Source organism: Crotalus tigris, unplaced genomic scaffold (genome assembly GCF_016545835.1).
Source record: "Crotalus tigris isolate CLP2741 ecotype Arizona unplaced genomic scaffold, ASM1654583v1 scf7180000017591.2836849, whole genome shotgun sequence".
NCBI lineage: Eukaryota > Metazoa > Chordata > Lepidosauria > Squamata > Viperidae > Crotalus > Crotalus tigris.
Genome location: NW_024096497.1, coordinates 607,588 through 626,235, shown reverse-complemented (window position 1 = coordinate 626,235; position 18,648 = coordinate 607,588). Strand labels below are relative to the sequence as shown.

The 18,648-nt window shown below is 42.3% G+C and overlaps 1 protein-coding gene across 1 annotated transcript in view; it reads left to right on the top strand.

The window, feature by feature from the left end:
- JCAD (junctional cadherin 5 associated) overlaps nucleotides 1-18,648 on the top strand; it is a 147,247-nt gene that overhangs the window by 127,400 nt on the left and 1,199 nt on the right. The gene's annotated exons all lie outside the window — the stretch shown is intronic.

Genomic DNA, 18,648 nt, shown 5'->3' with positions numbered 1-18,648 from the left:
ACTGAGTTCCAGAGTTTCTGGCTCAAGAAGCATGAATTATCCACTTTCCAGGGTTGCCTGTTGTGGGGCAGCAGAGTAGTTATTCCTACCTCATTGAGACCTAGAGTCTTAGCTTCCCTCTATGAGGGTCATCCTGGCATTGTCAGGATGAAAGTGCTTGCGCATAGCCATTTATGGTGGCCAGGATTAGACAGGGAAATAGAGGCCCAAGTGCATGGATGCCACTTGTGCCAGTGTTCACACCCTGAAATGCCTCAGGCTCCTGTGCATAGATGGGAGGAGACACAGTCACCTTGGTCCAGGGTGCATGTAGATTACGCTGGGCCCTTTCAGGAACAATTCTTCTTGGTCCTTGTTGACAGCCATTCCAAGTGGCTTGAGGTTGTTCCTGTCTCTTCCACCACTACTGCCAAGACCATTCAAGTACTGAGAGGGATTTTTTGCTGCACATGGCCTTCCAGATGTTCTGGTTTATGACAATGGTCCTCAATTCACTTCTTTTGAGTTTCAGGCTTTCTAGCAGGCCAACATGATTCGTCATGCAACTTCGGCCCCCTTCCACCCTTCCACCAACGGTATGGCTGAGCAGATGGTTCGCATCACCAAGGATGCTTTAAAGAAACTGACCTAGGGGACTGGCACCACAGGTTGGCAGACTTTCTTCTTGCTTACCGCACCACACCTTCCACTTCCACTGGGAAGAGCCTGGCTGAACTTCGCTGAGGGCGCAAACTGATCACCAAACTTGACAGGTTGCATCCGGACAGACTGGCTCCTAGGGTCACCCAACCCAGGGCACCTCGGTGTCTGCAAGTGGGTGCCCCAGTATGGACCCGGAACTATGGGCTCGATCACCTATGGGTTCCGGCAGTAGTATGCAAGGTCACTGGTCCATTGTCCTACGAAGTTTCCCTGGATGACGGTTGTGTCCTTCAGCAGCATATCGATCAGCTGCGTACGAGACTGGACTCACCCTCTGCAACTCCTGGGTTTTCTCCAGGGGGGAGGGGGACCACTGTGGGCAAAGGGAAGGGTGTTGGCAGCAACCGGGACCAAACGGAGAGGCTGAAGAAGGCCTGTTCCAAGGTTCCGCAAGTGTCCCTAACAGGAATTCAGGGGAACAAGAAACAATACAGGCACCAGTGTTTACTCCAGCCAGGGAGTCACCCAGGGGGCATACTCATTATTCACAACCCCAATTCAGCACTCCAACCAGGGAGAATAACCGGGAGCATCCAAACAACCCAAACAATACAAGAAAACTGGCACACAAACAAATAAGCTGCTACTTCTTCCAAAAGGAAGTCTACACACAGAGAGGCAAATCCTGATTCTGGTACCTCTGGCATAGAATGGGGGGAAACCAAGTATTGGGGCACTGCAGAAACCCCAGACAATCCCGTTACGAGGCTTGGGAGTGAAGGGACGCATTCCCTTGATAGGTCCATTGTGTACTTGGAGAATACCATAGAAATGCCAAATACTGGTGGGCACTTAGAGGGGCCTGAGAGCCTGCAGTTAGGCAGGTCAACCAGGTACAGTGGGGAGTAAAGTCCTGGTCTGACGAGCCCGGTGGGCAAGCAAGCAGACCAGGCAACAGGACCCAGTTCATGGGAACCACCAGGGTTTAAAAGAGGGGGCAACTCCACTACAATCTCTGCACAAGAGGAATTAGGGAGCTCTCAAAATCTGAGGAGAGAAAATCTGAGTCACAGAGAGAAAAAAGATCTCCCAAATACCTTGAAGATTTTGTAACATTACTGTCAAAGCAGGGGAGGTGAAGAGGGTGCCTGCTGTTGTTGGGGGAACTTGGAAGTCTGAGTGTTGGGCACTTAATTCCAAAACAATAGCCTGGTACCATGCTATAGTGTGGCTAGTGAGTAGCTGCAACAGATGTGCAGGTTCCATGGGTTGGCACACTACGCTCGTGTTGAAGTCACGTATAACTACTCATATAGTTTAATAAGTTTCATCCAGGGGGGAAAGGCTGGGGTGTTGTGTCCTGAGCCTGCAAAGGCAGGCTCGGGACATTGCAATGGTCCCGGGCTGTTGCAAGCTGCCCGGGACCAGACTGGTGCCAGAAACGCACCAGATTGTTACCTTTTGCCTGGGGATTCTATTAAAGGAGACAGAGAGGCCTGCAAGCCTCAGGGTTGTGTCGGAGAAAGTTACTATGAATAAAAGGCTATTGGAATTAACAGAATGTGTGCTCTTCTTTTGCCGTTGACTCGAGGACTCAACACCACCCACCAAAGTACTCTGGTTTGGGTTCAGAGGATCCAGCCAGTCAGCAGCATGGGGGGTCGCCTGGTTCTATGGGACATCAAAGTCCTGGTCTACCTAGCCTGACAGGCAAGCACACACACTGGCTCCAAGAATGTCAGAGCGGGCCAAGGGTCCACCCAAACACTTAAAGAACTATGTGAAGTTCCTTTCAAGTATGGGGGAAGCCTAGTAGTTCCCTATCAATCAGAACACACTCAAAAGAATGGGTGTTAGAATTATATTGTTGTAAATACAAGAAATGTAAGGGTGGTCTGCTAAGGGGCAGGTATAAGTATATTTACAAATAACAACATGCTCATAAGAACACGTGTATATGTGTATTGATTTAAAAGAAATAATAAGTATGTACTTATTGTTTTATCCAAGGGGGGCGGGGTGTTATGTCCTGGGCCTGCTGAAAGCTGCAGAGAGGCCTGGGCAAACCACATGGTTGCCCGGGACCAGACAGGCTGTCTCCAACCTTGCACGCATGGGTAAATCTTTGGCTTAAAGACTTCAGTGTTTAAAATGTACTTCTATAGTTATTGTGCAGAGGTCTCTATACTGTGTGATCCATATGTGTTACGATAGTAACCAAATGCATCTTCCTAACAGAGTTAGGAAGTTCCTAAAATGGAAACTGTTATGTCCTGGGCCTGCTGAATTGCTCAGCAGGCTCAGGAAAGCTGCAGAGATGCCCGGGCAGACCACATGGTTGCCTGGGACCAGACAGGCTATCTCCAGCCTTTCACACATGCGCAAGGTGGGAGAATGCCGTGGAATGATTGGCTGATGCTGTCCCTACCAGGGGACTATAAAAGGGCTTGCACCATTTTTGTTCTTGTTCTGTTGGGCTTGCACCATTTTTGTTCTTGTTCTGTTGGGCAATTGAATAAAAGAAGACTGTTCTTTGTTACTCCGCTTCATCTCCATGCCTCTTCTTTGGGAACAGAACAGAAACCAATTGGTAAAAGAGGAAGATATACTAACTCAGACAAACAAAAGTTGAACAAGGATTTTCTCTAATTCAAAAGTTGATTGGAGTATCTAAAAGGGGTTTTAAAAAACTTATAAGGACTATCATGGTTTCTTGTGTCAACTGATCTGCATTTTTCTATATAGGAAATCTAAATGTGTCTTAATTCAGAATCTGGAAATGGAAAAGTACAATGTAAGAGAGACTTAAAAGAGACAACACCAGTTTTGTTCAGAGCTTGGTTTATTAAAATGAATTAATGTTTGTATTAGGAAACTTGCAAATCTATTGTTTGTCTTTCCTGTATGTAATTAAGTCTATTTTGCCAAGTTCTATTATTAGCCCTATATATGATGCAAACAAAAACTAGAATAAAATGTTCTGATGCTTGTTGGTTCATAGAAGAAAAAGATAGGAACACTTTTATCCACCAACTTTCAATTTGTTAAAAAAAAATGTTAGACAATCAGTACAGGTATCTGAAAAATGACTAATAGTTCTAACTATCCACTTTTATTGATACTTGGTGCACTTCCTTCTACAAGAAACAATCGTTTGTTTGCCAGATTATGAATCCAGCATTATAAATCCATGTTAAAATTCTCTGTTTGACTATCTGAAGCTCCTTTGAGTATCTAGGGATGTTGTAACCAAAGGCAAAGTATATAAATATTGTATAGCTTTCCAAAGCCATGAATGATGATCTAACACATCACAATATATCCTTATTGGGTTTTTCAAATATGCTTTGTTTATTATAATCAAACAAAATGAAGGGAGTAGCTATAGTCAAGCAGAACTTTTGAATTTATTGTAACCTTGGCATAGATTAACGAGAAAGCCAAGTTGTTTTAAGAAGAAAGAAGCCATGAAAAATAAGATGTTTTTCTTTTTCTTGGAAAGTAAAAGAATTAATTTTGGGAGCCTGGATACCTTAGCGCAGTGTTTCTCAACCTTGGTGGGTTGAAAATGGGTGCACTTCAACTCCCAGAATTCCACAGCCAGCAATCCTGCCTAGGGAATTTTGAAAGTTGAAATCTAACCATTTTCAACCTGCCAAGATTGAGAAACACTGCTTTAGAGGCTGTTTTTCCCATTAGTTTCTCGTTATCCTACTTCAGGGGTAGGCAACCATGGCTCTTTTACGATTCATGGACTTCAACTCCCAGAATTCCTGAGCCAGCTGTGCTGGGAATTGAAGTCCACGAGTCATAAAAGAGCCAAGGTTGCTACCTCTGTCCTACCTGAACAACTAAGAGTCACCATCTAGTACAGGGGTTCTCAACCTTGGCAACTTTAAGACTTGTGGATTTCAACTCCCAGAATTCCTCAGCCAGCTTTGCTGGCTGAGGAATTCTGGGAGTTGAAGTCCACAAGTCTTAAAGTTGCCAAGGTTGAGAACCCCTGATCTAGTAGGAGGAATAGCATGAGAGAGCCAAATGATGGATGTTCTGCATAACAACTCCTTCATTTCAAATAATTTGCACATATAGTCCCCAACTTCATGTCCCTCCAGAAACAAATAGAAACCTGGCCCTTATGGAAAATCTTTTACCATGAATTATTTCCAACAATGCCATATCAAAAATGTTAGCACATTCATTTTAAGACCTAATTTGCAGAAACAGAACCTAAAATCTTTAGATTTCATTATTTTAATTAAGCATGAAATTGATATTTTTTTGTGGTGTTGTATTTGTAAGATCTGTCAGCTGACTAGAATCCTTTAGTTTTCAGGTCAGGTCAAATATAATAATTAAATAATTAAATAGCCATATCTGAGCATATGCTAGCATAGAAAAGTGTTAATGCTTAGCTATATACACTGCAGGAAAAGGAAGGCTAATCATTCTCAGTTTCATTTAGCAGAAATATTCATTGTAGATTGAAGTTGAAGATTTAGATTGTGAGGCCCACAGACATACTTTTTGCAAATAGATTACTGCAGCATACTTGGCACAGTGCTCGAGATCCTATATCAGTGATGGCAAACCTTTTAGAGACCGAGTGCCCAAACTGCAACCCAAAACCCACTTATGTATTGCCGGGTGCCGGGTGGGTGTGGCCCACTCAGGCGCAGCTACAGTGGGCTTGACAGACTGGGTGGGCGTGGCCACTGGATGGGTATGGCTGCAGTAGTCATGGCAGATTGGGTGAGCATGGCTGGGGTGGGTGTGGCCACCTTGATGTTGCTTATGGGGAGGGACCCTGTGGGAGCCAGTTAGGGTTGGGAGAGATCAGTGTCTCTGGTGAGTGGGATGGTGGGCTGCCCAATGGCGGCTGGCCTTAGGCCAGTGATGGCGAACTTTTAGAGACCACGTGTGCTGGGGCGATGACGCGTGCCCACAGAGAGGCCTCCGCGTGCCACCTCTGGCACACATCCCATAGGTTCGCCACCACTATATCATCCCGGACAAATAGTTGTTCAAACTTTTCTTGAAAATCTCCAGCAATGGGACAATTCTGGGAGACAAGCTGTTCCATTGGTTAATTGCTCTCACTGTCAGGAATTTCTCCTTAGTTCCAGGCAGGATGTCTCTTTAATGATCTTCTACCTGCTGCTTCTTGTTTTACCATCGGGTACTTTGGAAAATAAGTCAACTCCCTCATCTCTGGGATTGCACCTCAAGTACTGGAAAACAGCTATCATGTCATCCCAATTCCTCTCTTTGTTAGGCTAGACATACCTAGTTCTCTTAACTATTCATTGTATGATTTAGTCATACAATGTCTTAGAATCTTGTTGCTTTTTTTTATTTGGTGCACTCTTTCTAGGGTTTCAGTATCTTTTTTGTATTGTGTTGACCAGAACCGGGTGCAGTATTTCAAATGTGGCCTCATTAGTACAATATAAAGTATAAACAATATCCCTCTGTTGATGTAGCCTAGGACTGTAGCCCATTGCTGAATCATACTTAAGTGGTGGTCAATTGCTTTTTCAACTGTGCAAGCAGACTAATGTGGCCATACAAGTTGAAATATTTGAATAAAAAGCATATCTAAAATGTAGTAAATTTGATGCTGGCATTGCTTTCCTGAAATCTCTACAGGCAAATCTCTTTTCCTAAAAAAAAAAAAAAGGAAATTACATAGAATTAAACCTCAACAGTTGATTATATATATCAATATATATCTATATCTATAAAACTATATATATCTATATATATAACTATAACTATATATATATATATATATATATATATATATATAAACATATATATATATATATATATATATATATATATATATATATATATATATATAACTATATGTAGGTCTTTGGTTGTTCGGGTTTTCTCCCACGTAAAATTGGAAGTGTCTTGGCGATGTTTCGACGAAGTCCCATTCGTCATCTTCACGCTGGTGCTTTCAGCTTCGTGCTTCGAGGAGCAATGTGTGGTCTTAGCTGTTTCTTCCTTTTAACTGCCAGTGGGGGTATGAACTGATTGGGTGGGAGCTTGGCTGTGTTCTGATTGGGTGGAGGTGTGTTCTGATTGGTTAGGGGCGTGGCTATGCTCTGATTGGCTGGGGAGTTGGCTGTGCTCTGATTGGCTGGGGGGTTGGCTGTGCTCTGATTGGCTGGGGGAGTGTTCTGTTTGGTTGTGCTCAGGTTAGTCTGAGTTGCAGGGGGGTTTAAGATTTTGGGCTGCCTTGCTATTTTTTGGCTTCGCGTTCGTGGTCGTGCCTCATCTTCATGGAGGGTGTCAGTTTGCTTCATGTATGGATTGGAGGGGTTTAAAGTGGCTAATGATGCAGCTGTGGTCTGGCTTCTGGTTTGTGGTCGTGCCTTGTCATCGGTGTGGCTTTGGGTTTGTTTTTTGCGTGGATGTGTGGTGGTGACATCCTGTGTGGTTTTTGTGAGTGTGGGTCTGGTATCATTTTTTGTGTTAGGGAGTCGTTTGTCAATAAGGGCGGGTTTCCAAATGGCTGGTAGGCGGGAGGTATCATCTCGCTTGTTCATGCTGTGTGGGCGTTTTTCTATCTCGATGGCTTCTCTGATTATTCTGTTATTAAAATGTTCACTTTTGGCAATGGTTCTGGTATTTTTAAAGTCAATTTCATGTCCTGTGGCTTTAAGGTGTTGGACCAGGGAAGATGTTGGTTCCTCTTTTCTGACTGAGTTCTTATGTTCTTCAATGCGTGCACTTATTCTTCTGTTGGTTTGTCCGATGTATGTGTTGGGACAAGCAGTGCATGGGATTTCATATACTCCTTGATTTTCTAATTCAATTTTATCTTTGGGGTTTCTAAGGATGGTGGATATTTTTCTGTTTGTGCAGAATGCTGTTTTGATGTTGTGTTTATGGAGGATCTTACTGATTCTGTCTGTGGTGCCTTTTATGTATGGGAGGAGGGCTTTGCCGTTTTCTTGTTCTTTGTCTTGGATTTTAGTGGAGGTTTCTTTTTGGATTAGGTTTGTAATCTTATTTCTTTGGAATCCATTGGATGTTAGTACATTGGTGAGAGTGTGTAGTTCGGTTTTTAGGTGTTGTTTGTCAGCTAAGCGTTTTGTTCTGGAGATGAGTGTCTTGGCTACGGAGTTGATCTGTGCTGGGTGGTGGTGTGAGAGAGCGTGCAGATAGCGGTTTGTGTGTGTTTTCTTCTGCACCAGCCTGAAGATGACGAATGGGACTTCGTCGAAACATCGCCAAGACACTTCCAATTTTACGCGGGAGAAAACCCGAACAACCAAAGACCTACATACAAACACCCGCGAAAACCTCAGAAAACATATAACTATATCTATATATATCTATAATCAATAAAAATTATTTCTGATTCTTTTCCAGTATTTTATTCAGCAATAGCCCAAAACACTTGCAAGCTTTAGTCTGGAATTAAAAAATCTATTTAAATTTCAGTGTACTCATTGTGGGCTTCTTTGAGGCTAGCTGCCATGGTACCCTGATACACTGTCCTGGAAGCACAATGTATTCTTTAGACAGTAGACGCTGATGATTTTGCACAGTTGGGTAGTATTGATGTTACCTAGTTGAGTAATGAAATGTCTGCAAGTAAACCACCAAGCTCAGAGAGTACCAAGGACCTCACAGCTCAACTCTGACCTACAAATATTCTCTTCTATTGGTACAGTAGATCAGGAATCCCCAACCCCTGGTCCATGGACCAGTACTGGTCCACTGCATGCCAACAACTGGTCCGCACAAACAAGCAAAGCCCCATCCACGAGATGCAGGCAGCACACAAAACCACGCACTCTCCGGTCTGCAGAAAAACCTCTCTCCACGGAACCAGTCCCTGGTGCCCAAAAGGTTGGGGACCTCTGCAGCAGATATTATTCGCTCAGATTTATCTTGTTTTTGAAGGCATGGGTCTGAAGGCATGGCTTAAAAGAAAAGCAGGTCTGCTCAAAATCAAGGCTTAATGATTTAGTTTATCTTGTAATATAAAAACCCAAGAATGGTATAATTGAAAATAATCCTATTTTATTTTATTGTAGCCAAAAGGGCGAATAGGAGTTTCTCAAATTATTTTTAAAAGTCAATAATTTGGTTATCATTTGGACCATGTGCCCAACTAGCAAAAGCAATAGCATTTAGACTTATTATGCTTCCCCACAGCATTTATAGCACTCTCCAGGCAGTTTACAATGTCAGCATATTACCCCCAGCAACTTGGGTACTCACTTTACTGACCTCGGAAGAATGGAAGTCTGAATCAACCTTGAGTCCCATCAAGATTGAGCTTCAGGCTATGGCAGAGTTGGCTTGCAATACTGCATTCTGACCACTGTACCACCAGGACTCCAAACTAACTAAACTGTAGCCCACTGGACTAGGGGGAGCTTCCTTTGTACATTTCACATCTCTGTCATGGTTTCGACAGACAGAGAGGAATAAAGCAGAACTCCAAGGCTTGCAAATTCCTCAAAGAATATGTTTATAGTTATAAAGTATTGGCACATCAAAAGTGAAACCAAGTCTGGAGACACACGTAACAATTCCCCAATACAAAGTTAAAAAATCCCACCCCTAAAATTATGCTAGCAACTATGTTCCCCAACACAGCTTGTCGGCAGGCTTTTTTCACAATGCCCAGCCTGCAGTGTCAGGAGCAACCGATGACCTTGGTTCCCATGGGACAAAAGATTATTTTGACTAGCAAAGCACCTTCGTTCTATGTGACAACCAACAATGAGTAGAGAAACATGGCTTCAGCCATGCTCATTTGTACAGTTTACATCCTGCCTCCCTCTCCTTAAATTTCCTTTGAACCAAGCCTAAGCTCTGGTTCTATTAATTTTCTGGGCCTTTTTTGCAAAGTTCTTCCTTGTTCAATTAATGATCAAAGCTTCTTATTAAAAGTTCATTAGATGATAAAGGTGTCCTCATCCTGCATAGGATCTATACATTCCTATTCTTAGATTAAAACATCATGGACCTCTTTAATGACCTGGGAACTTATGATGCTAGCTCATGGCTGACATTCAAAGTGATTTCCCATCCATGAGCTCTTATGAACTTGGTTACATTTCCCTAACATTGTTCCTATAACTCCCCACTGTGCATTTGGCAATAAAATTGCTTTGCTGAAACAAGGGGTTTTAAAGTATTTTCAAAGGAAAAGGAGAGGTAGTTGTTCTTAAATCATTTGCTTGATGTAAAGCAGGTTTTGTGTTGACTTGGCAATTGCCAGGAGAAGATGAAAGGGATGACAGAAGTGTCAGCATTTCTGAGGTTCCCCACTTCTCTTGCCGAATGAATCAAAATCGGCAGCAATATAGCTGGGGGACAAAAATAATAGGGAGAAAATCTGCAAGATAACATCTGTTCAAGTGTCAAAATTCATTAATGAAAAGTTGGGGAAAACTGCAAGCCCACTCAAGGTGGTTGTAAAATCTGTGATTCTCAGCATATGTGCAACTCAAGATCACATTATAATTTTTTCTCCCATCAGATGCAATTGCATCCAACAGATCAAAAGAATTCTGATGCAGCTTGAGGAGCATATGAAAATGCTTGTCTATAACTGTTTTCAGCTTTGTTGTATGTTGCCTGGAATCACTTGTTTTTGTGAGGTGATGGTTATATAAATTTGATAACTAAATAAACAAATCTTAGGTGCTTTCTGCTTAGAAATTGGATTGCAAATGCAATAAATGTTGAAAATGCAAAATTAAGAATGGTGACATCATCCCAATGTAAACAAATGTAGAAGCAGATTTTAAATCATTCTTTTTATGGTATGCTTTAGTTGGGTGGAGCTCAGATCTACAATCCCTTTCAGCATAAGGCTATGATTTGAAAAAGACAAAAATATTAACATTAAACAAGCACATAAAATACCTTTCTCTCACTAGTGAAATGATTGTTGCAAGTTTGTTTTTCCTTCCATCCCTATTCTGAACTTTACTGACATCTTGTGTGCCAAGTATGTCATGTGATAATCATGTCCATCCTACAAAATGCCGTAGTTACATAAGTGAATCTAGGAGAGCCATCAAAGAATGGTTAAGAGGACAGAAAATATGCAGATCTTATTTTGCAGTAGTAAAGCATAGAAAATGTGCCTTTAGGTCTTGCTGAATTCTTTGATCTCAACCACCTAGAAACTCATTTCTTGCTTCACTTAGCTTTTCTTCTTATTCATAAGAAAACTAGTCTGAACACACTGAAGCCTTACTTGGTTTATTTTCTCTTTCTACAACAGTCAACCAGATTCTCTGAAAAGTCAAACCTCTCCTCCTCCAGTTCTTTCCCTAGAACTATAATTCACCTACATACTACCTTGAGACCTACAGGAAGCAAATGCCAACACTTGCATCTCCTCCAACCTCCATTAATTTGCCTCTTTCTAAAGTCCGCGAAGCATGAGTAACACTTCCCTTGTAGATTTTCAGTCCAGCAGATTAATAGTAATATAGTGCTTGGAATAGGGACATCAAATAAACCTATCAGGGATTTGTTATTTATTTTTAAGCAAAATAAGTGAGACCACCAAAACAAAATCTCCAGTGGAATGACTGAGTTCATTGAATACATTAGTGTCCATTTTAGAATATTCACTTTATCAATGAAAAGGACAGCATGTAAACTAAATAAATAAACAAATAAACAAATCTTTCTTAGAAAAAAAACTATGTCAAAATACATGTATTTTGTAATGCTCACACAATATCATCTATATTTAGGAAAGTTACATTTTACATGTAAAATATAGATAGTCTTCAACTTACAACTGTTTATTTAGTGATTGTTTGAAATTATAACATCCCTGAAAATGGTGATTTATGACCATTTTTCACACAACCATTGCAGCATCCTCTGATCACATGATCAGAATTCAGACTCTAGGCAATTGGCTCATATTTATGTTGGTTGCAGTGCCCTGGGATCATGTGATCAACTTTTGTGATCTCTGACATGCAAAGTCAATGGGGAAACCAGATTCATTTTACAACTGTGTTACTAACTTAACAACTGCAGTGGTTAATAACCGTAGCAAGAAAGATCATAAAATTGGGCAAAACTCCCCTGACAACTGTCTAAATTAGCAACAGAAATTTTGGGCTCAATTGTGGTTGTAAATTGAGGATTATCTGTACATGATAGGGAAAAATGGAAACATTAAAAAGGCAAAATTATGCTGGGCTGAGTAACAGCACTTTATATTAACATTTATACAGACGGGATATGAATTGATCTATATATATATATATCCAGTTAGGGCTACTGGTCTCTCATAACACTTTAATTTATATTTTATGTAGTTATTCTAAAGCTTATCCGAGCTAACAAAGCACTTGGCAGGGAAAGGGGGAACATTAGGAGTGGTGAGGCTTGGATTACTGTGTTGAAATTATGGTTTACTTATACATAATCTGCCTTATTTTGAAGGCACCAGGGCTTTTCCTTGGGTCTCTTGTTTCACACTGCAGGGTGCTCTGACCTTTACAAAAGTTGGACTTGGGAACTGATTGCCTTGGTGTATTTATGAATGGTGCCATAAATTCCATGAAACTACAGGAAATAGTTGGGAAAGGACATATGAATTCTAATCTTCTTTGACATCTCTCAGGGTCACTGAAGGCTTAGTTCTTTTTCCATGTCAACATCGATGGGCACCAACTGTTAGTGGAATTTTCTTTCTGCAGCAAGGGTTCTCCACTTGAGTAGCTCACAGGTCATAATGTTAATGGAGTTTGCAAAGTAAGTCATTTTGTATAAAATACTTAAGTTTGAATAATTATTAGAACCAATTGGAAAAATATGGTGCTACTCTCTCTCCAGATATAAATTATGTTCAGCCATCTGGTATTTGCAAGAATGAAAAGGAGAAAACCACATGAAGGTACAGTGGATTATGATTGTGACAAACTGGCATAGTGTGAATGAGCAAATTTGGGGCCAAAGGGCTACTAAAGTGGAAGTCAAGAACTAAATATGCCCATGTATCCCTCGTCTTTCATACATGTGCACATACTCAAAATACAGCACTCATCTATGTTTTCTTATTTATTTAATATATGGCAGGGAAATCTACAAATGCTAGACATAATGCATTACTGACAACCTTAATTACTAGTTCATTCTGTTTGATGCTTGAATCCTTATCGTTGGTCACCACAGGGGGGCAAATAGTTTACATCAGCTGACTAGCGGTACTGGCTTTTCAGGCTCCTCTGCCATCTTGCCTCGCCTAACCTCACCATATGTTACATTGCCTCACATCTGACCAGGTCCAGCGCCAGCTTCTGCTCTCTGCACATACACGAACTCAGCTAGAAACTACCCATTTATCTACTTGCATGTTGCTTGCTTTCTAACTGCTGGATGGGCAGGAGCTAGGGAACAAATGACGGAGCCCATGCTTCTCATGGAGCCAGGTTCCAACTGCTGGAGTGCAGACAATTCCTGGCTGGCAGTTTCAGGGTCACTAAGCTGCTGTGCCACCGTGTCTCTACCCTGTGTTTTCTTTCTAGACAGAAAGAAGAATGAAAGAATAAGCTCCTTTTTCCTAGTGACCCACTACAGTTTTCCATACTCAAATGGGAAGTTAGCCTAGAGGTCTAATATGGACTGCTTGTATTCAGGACCCATAACTGAGTCAGATGAAGCTATTAAATGGGAATCAGAAACCAGGCATTATGACAGAAACTCATAAAGTAAGTAAGGGCTGAAGAGATAGAGCTAGGAAGACCATTACTTTATTTAGCTCTCAGTAGTCTGTCTAGTACAGTGGTTCTCAACCTGTGAGTCGGGACCCCATTTGGGGTCGAGCGACCATTTCACGGGGGTTGCCAAACAACGCAGTCCGCCATTTTTTTCTTCCTTTTCCTTAGCTGTGCTACTCCCTTTTATTCTATTGGCTTTTGAAAACCAATAGAATAGCTCTCTTGAATAGAGTCTAATTCTATTGGCTTTCAAAAGCCAATAGGAATTGTCCAGGCTGTCTCTGCCCTGCTGAGCCCACCAAAAGTCCCATTCTGCAAACGGTGCTGCACTAGTTGAGTAGTCCTCGACTTACGACCAGTTGGGGGTCGCGGCATTAAAAAGGTTGAGAACCACTGGTCTAGTAGCTAGAAGGAAGCCAAAGTTAACCCTTTATTCTGTAAGAAGTGCCCTTGTTCAGACCATGGAAGAATGGATTAACCTTAAGCAATCCCTGACTTGATTTTGGCTAAAGGTGACCTCTTTCTTCTCAGTTTTGATTGCTTTTTATATTTGCACTAGTCTAACCCCACCAATTAAACATGTCATGTGAACATTGCCCTTCAGGAATCAACAGTTCTCTTGACCGGGCATGAATTTTGCAAAGGAAGTTCCAAGCTGTGTTAGGAAGAATCAGGTTTCCTCCCACAGAGGAACTGACTCAGCATCCTCTGGATTGGAAAGAGTCACCTGGTGGATACTGCATTCCGGGAACAGAGAGGGATTCCCTGCTATTAACAAAGAGTAAACTTTTGTTGTGAAATTTCTAACATATTCTGCATAAAGATATTTAAGGAGAATCAATGTGATCAGCCCATTCATCATAATCAGAAGAAACTCACTGGATGACATTTTGTTTGCCAACATTCCCTTACAACTAACTTGTCAGAGCCTGTAATAAAAAGTAACAGGATTAGAAACCTTATCCTGTAAATTATATCCTGATCAAGAACTATCTGTACCCCCTCATCTTTTAAACAATGTTTGGGTGAAAGCTGAGTAACAAAACATGAAGAGTAGGTGAGTACTTGAAACAGATTAAAATAATTATTTATAAGCTAATTTCCCTGAAAGTAATACATGGTTGTTTTCATCAAATAACTATGTCTTTTCCCTTGATTTTTGAACTGACTATATATGAGTAGAGCTTCAAGCTGAATATCCCCCAATCTGATTTTTAATGTTTTAGAATTTCACAGAGGCTTTGATTTTTCTAAATTGTTACTAGTTAATCTTTCCACTTCTAATATATTTTGGATTTATGCTTAACTCAGAACAAAATTAGAGCACCATGCTCCTTTGCTAAATATATTATGAGCAGATTTCTCCAGATTAGTTCATGTTTGCACTTATTTTTTGAGTAGTTGGACACTTCCACAAATAACATCCTGCCATGTCTTCAGACATTTTCAGAAACTGAATATGATGGAGAGGACAAATGTGGGGAATGGGTAGCCCTCCAGAAGCAAGTGAACTATAGTTTCCAATATAGAAACCCTATTTATAGGATTTTAAGCATGACAATCACAAGCAATATAAAACCTTATAGAAAGTTGTGTTATATTATCATAGCTGGTAAAGCTCTGATATGGCTCTGGCTGGTCTTGGAACATGAGATTATTGGAGAATTGTTATAAGCTATATAAGGTTATATATGTATGACATGTAACTGTACGGATGTTTTTAAAACCTGCCTCATCATTGTTTTGGTACCAATATACTCTATACTAAATCATTTGTCCCATATTATTTATTATTCAAATTAGATGCATCCTCAGTAGCAATAGCAATAGCACTTAGACTTATATACCACTTCACAGTGCTTTATAGCTCTCTTAAGTATTTTACAGAGTCAGCATATTGCTCCAACAATCTGGATCTTCATTTTACCAACCTCAGACAGGTGGAAGGCTGAGTCAACCTTGAGCCGGTCAGAATCGAACAGCTGAACTGCTGGAAATTGGCAGTCAGGAGAAGTAGCCTGCAATACTGCATTCTAACCACTGCACCATACATAAGTGATTAGAGTTATTTCACAAGCTCCTCCTCTTTTTATGTCTAAAATGATACATGCACAAAAGGACCTAGGTTTGTAGTGTGACAGCACATCATTTGTTTAGATATTTAAATTTATTAGCTGGAACAATGGGGTTGTATAATGAGCCAGAACACACAATTGTAGTTGATTGGTTGGAGAGTGTGTGAGGTAATCTGATCTGTGATTGGTTGCTGTGTCTGTGGAGAGGGAGTTTTCCTCCCCCCCCTTTTTTTCTTTTCTGTGCCCTGTGTGCTGTGTTTTAACCTCATGATGCTCCTTTTTGCCTGACTATCTTTTTGATGTAATTACAAATATAAAATATATTTATTTATATAAAACTACAAGTTCATGTCAGTATCTCTGACTTCACGTGGACACTTGCTGCGCAACTCACTAATATCATTGCTCTCACCATCTTGGGTAAACTACTAGATTCTGTAGATTTATTCAAATTGTACTTTCTATGGCATCTTTTCATTAAATCAATGTGCATTTACATGCATGCTCAACCAAGACCAAGTGGTATGCTAATAATTTAGAATAGTGATGGCGAATCTTTTAGAGACCGAGTGCCCAAACTGCAGTCCAAAACCCACTTTTTATCGCAAAGTGCCAAGGCTGCATTAGAGGGAGTGGGGGGGGGTGGCCCACTGGGTGGGCGTGGCTGTGGTGGTCACGGCAGACTAGGTGAGCATGGTCGGGGTGGGTGTGGCCACCTCAATGTTGCTCATGGAGTGGACACCTCTGGGGGCCTGGCAGGGTTGGGAGAGATTCAGAGAGTCTCTGGTGGGTGGGGCGGTGGGCATGAGGCTCGCCTGTGGGGTGAGGTGAGGTGAGGCAGGGGGCAAGGTGAGGTGAGGCAGGGCAAGGCAAAGTGATGCAGGGACCAGGATGTCTTCTGCCTGATACCATCGGCTCCCACACATAGAGACTAGCGAGCGCATGGGGGGTGACTGTGTCCATCAGCAGCCACAGCCTGCCGGCCCCTTGACCGGTGCACTCTGGGGTTTTGCAGCGTGCTGCCAAAACCAGGACAGCCCTCCAGCATCAGGAGGAGTAGAGGAGGGGGAGGTGCATGATGCAGACCACCGGAAGCACCTACTCCATCCCATCTGTTTTTGCTTGTAGTTGGTCATCTCCTTGGCCTTCTCGCAGATCTTGTCCTTGGCCCGCCCATGGAGCCTGTTCCCCTCATGCACCCAACGCACCTTGGCCCACCTCGGGCTGCACTGCCAGCAGCTTGCACAGGTCCATTAAACTGCCACCACCGCCTGGAGTGCCTGGCCTGCCCAGCACAAAGTAGGCAAAATGGCTGGCTAGCAAGCTTAAGTAGAGGTGGTAGAGCACGCCCATGGTCAGCAAGCCAAAGGCCACCCCAAGTGGGAAAATCCAACTCTCAATCGGCGCCATGGACACCCAGACTAAGCCAGGATTGCATGCCTCCTCCCCATCTCTGCTGGGCCTGGGCAGCCATGATGCTGGGGATCTGGCTTTCCCCGCTCAGAATAGCCTTTTGCCTGCTGGGCGAGCTCTACCATCTCTACATAGGGCTTCCTAGCTGACCGCTTTGCCTCCTTCATGCTGGGCAAGCCTGCAGCTCTGGGCAGTGGCCTAATGGACCTGTGCAAGCAACTGGGAGCCATTGTAGATACCAAAGTGTGTGAGGGGAATGCGCTCTACCTGCAGGCCAAGGGCAAGACCCTCAAGGGGGCTGACGAGATGATCAGTGGTGACCAGCTCTCCAACCAAAAAGTGATGGAAAGGGAGTAGGCGTGTCTAGCAGTCCACATCCTGTGTTCCCCCAACTCCATGTATGCTGCTGCTGGAGGGCTGGCCCGGTATTCACAGTGGGCTATGCAGCCCTGCTGCCGGATCCTGTTGGGCCCTGTGCACTCACCATCTCCTGTGCGTGTGGGTTGGGCGGGACCAGGGTCAGGGTGGCAGGGGCCAGTTCCTCGCCATCTCCAGGGCATCCTGGGGGGCCAACACCGCTTGCTCACTCACTTCCTGCCCTGTCACTTCCAAACTTTGGCAAACTCTGCTGGGCGACAGCATGCCCACAGAGAGGGCTCTGAGTGCCGCCTCTGGCACACATACCATAGGTTCACCACTGATTTAGTATATGGAAACCTTTAATATGCAAGTTCAGAGGAGGAGCTGAAAAGTATGGATGGTGGTGGGAGAGAGGAACAGAAAGATCTGTAGTTTCTCTTAAGGTACAGTAGCACTCAATATCTCTCCCTCAATGTGGGCCACTGTTGGTTAGACTCAAGTAATGCCAATCTGGTCTATGGTTCTATGGTCCACAGAATGGCATTTTGTCTTTTGTTGGAGAATTCTAATGGGGACATAATTAGGATCAATATGTCTGGTAATATCAAGCATACAAAGAAGATGTCAATATTCTGAGTTACTGCATTAGGAGAAACAGGCATTTATTACACATTCATTTATAAGGATTTATAAAGTGATCAACTACTTCCCAGGTATGATAAGATTTGACACCATGTGGGGACCAGGAAAAAAAGAAAAAAATGTAGAAGTTAAAAGAATGCATTGTGTAATTGTTGGTCCCATGTTTGAACATCATGCCACCTTTGTCCAGGAATATAATGCAGCTTCAAAAAGGAAGGCTGCAATTGAGCAATCTTAACATGTACAGGCATTTCAAAGGCCTGGAAAGATGCCTACCTTATCATCCTTGAATAGAAAATTATACCACTATGAAGCTGGCTATGTCCAGTATTGAGACAATTATGAAAATGGCCTTGAAGAAGGTATTCAACACCTTTAGGCTAAAAGGGAAGAGGGAATGAGAAAGAAATTCAGAACTGACCCATCTTGATTCTTTTTTGTATAAGGATATTTTATTCCTTATAATTTACTATGTAGAAAAAGTTTGGAAGAAAGCTGAAATGACTTATTTCTAAACTTACAAAGCCACTTTCTTTAGTCCATTCTTCCCATCTCATTTCTATGGACTGAGTTTTATCTTTTGAAATAAGGTATGCCACAAAATAGAGCACACAACAAGACTGAATCTTGTAAATGAGGTGATTATGAATCTCCATCTAATTGTTGTGCTGGTACCAACTACATAGAGCAAAATCAAAGGAGCATTTGCATTACGGTATGTGAACTCCTTTCTGTGTCTAGATCAGTGGTTCTCAACCTTTTTAATGCCGCGACCCCCCAAC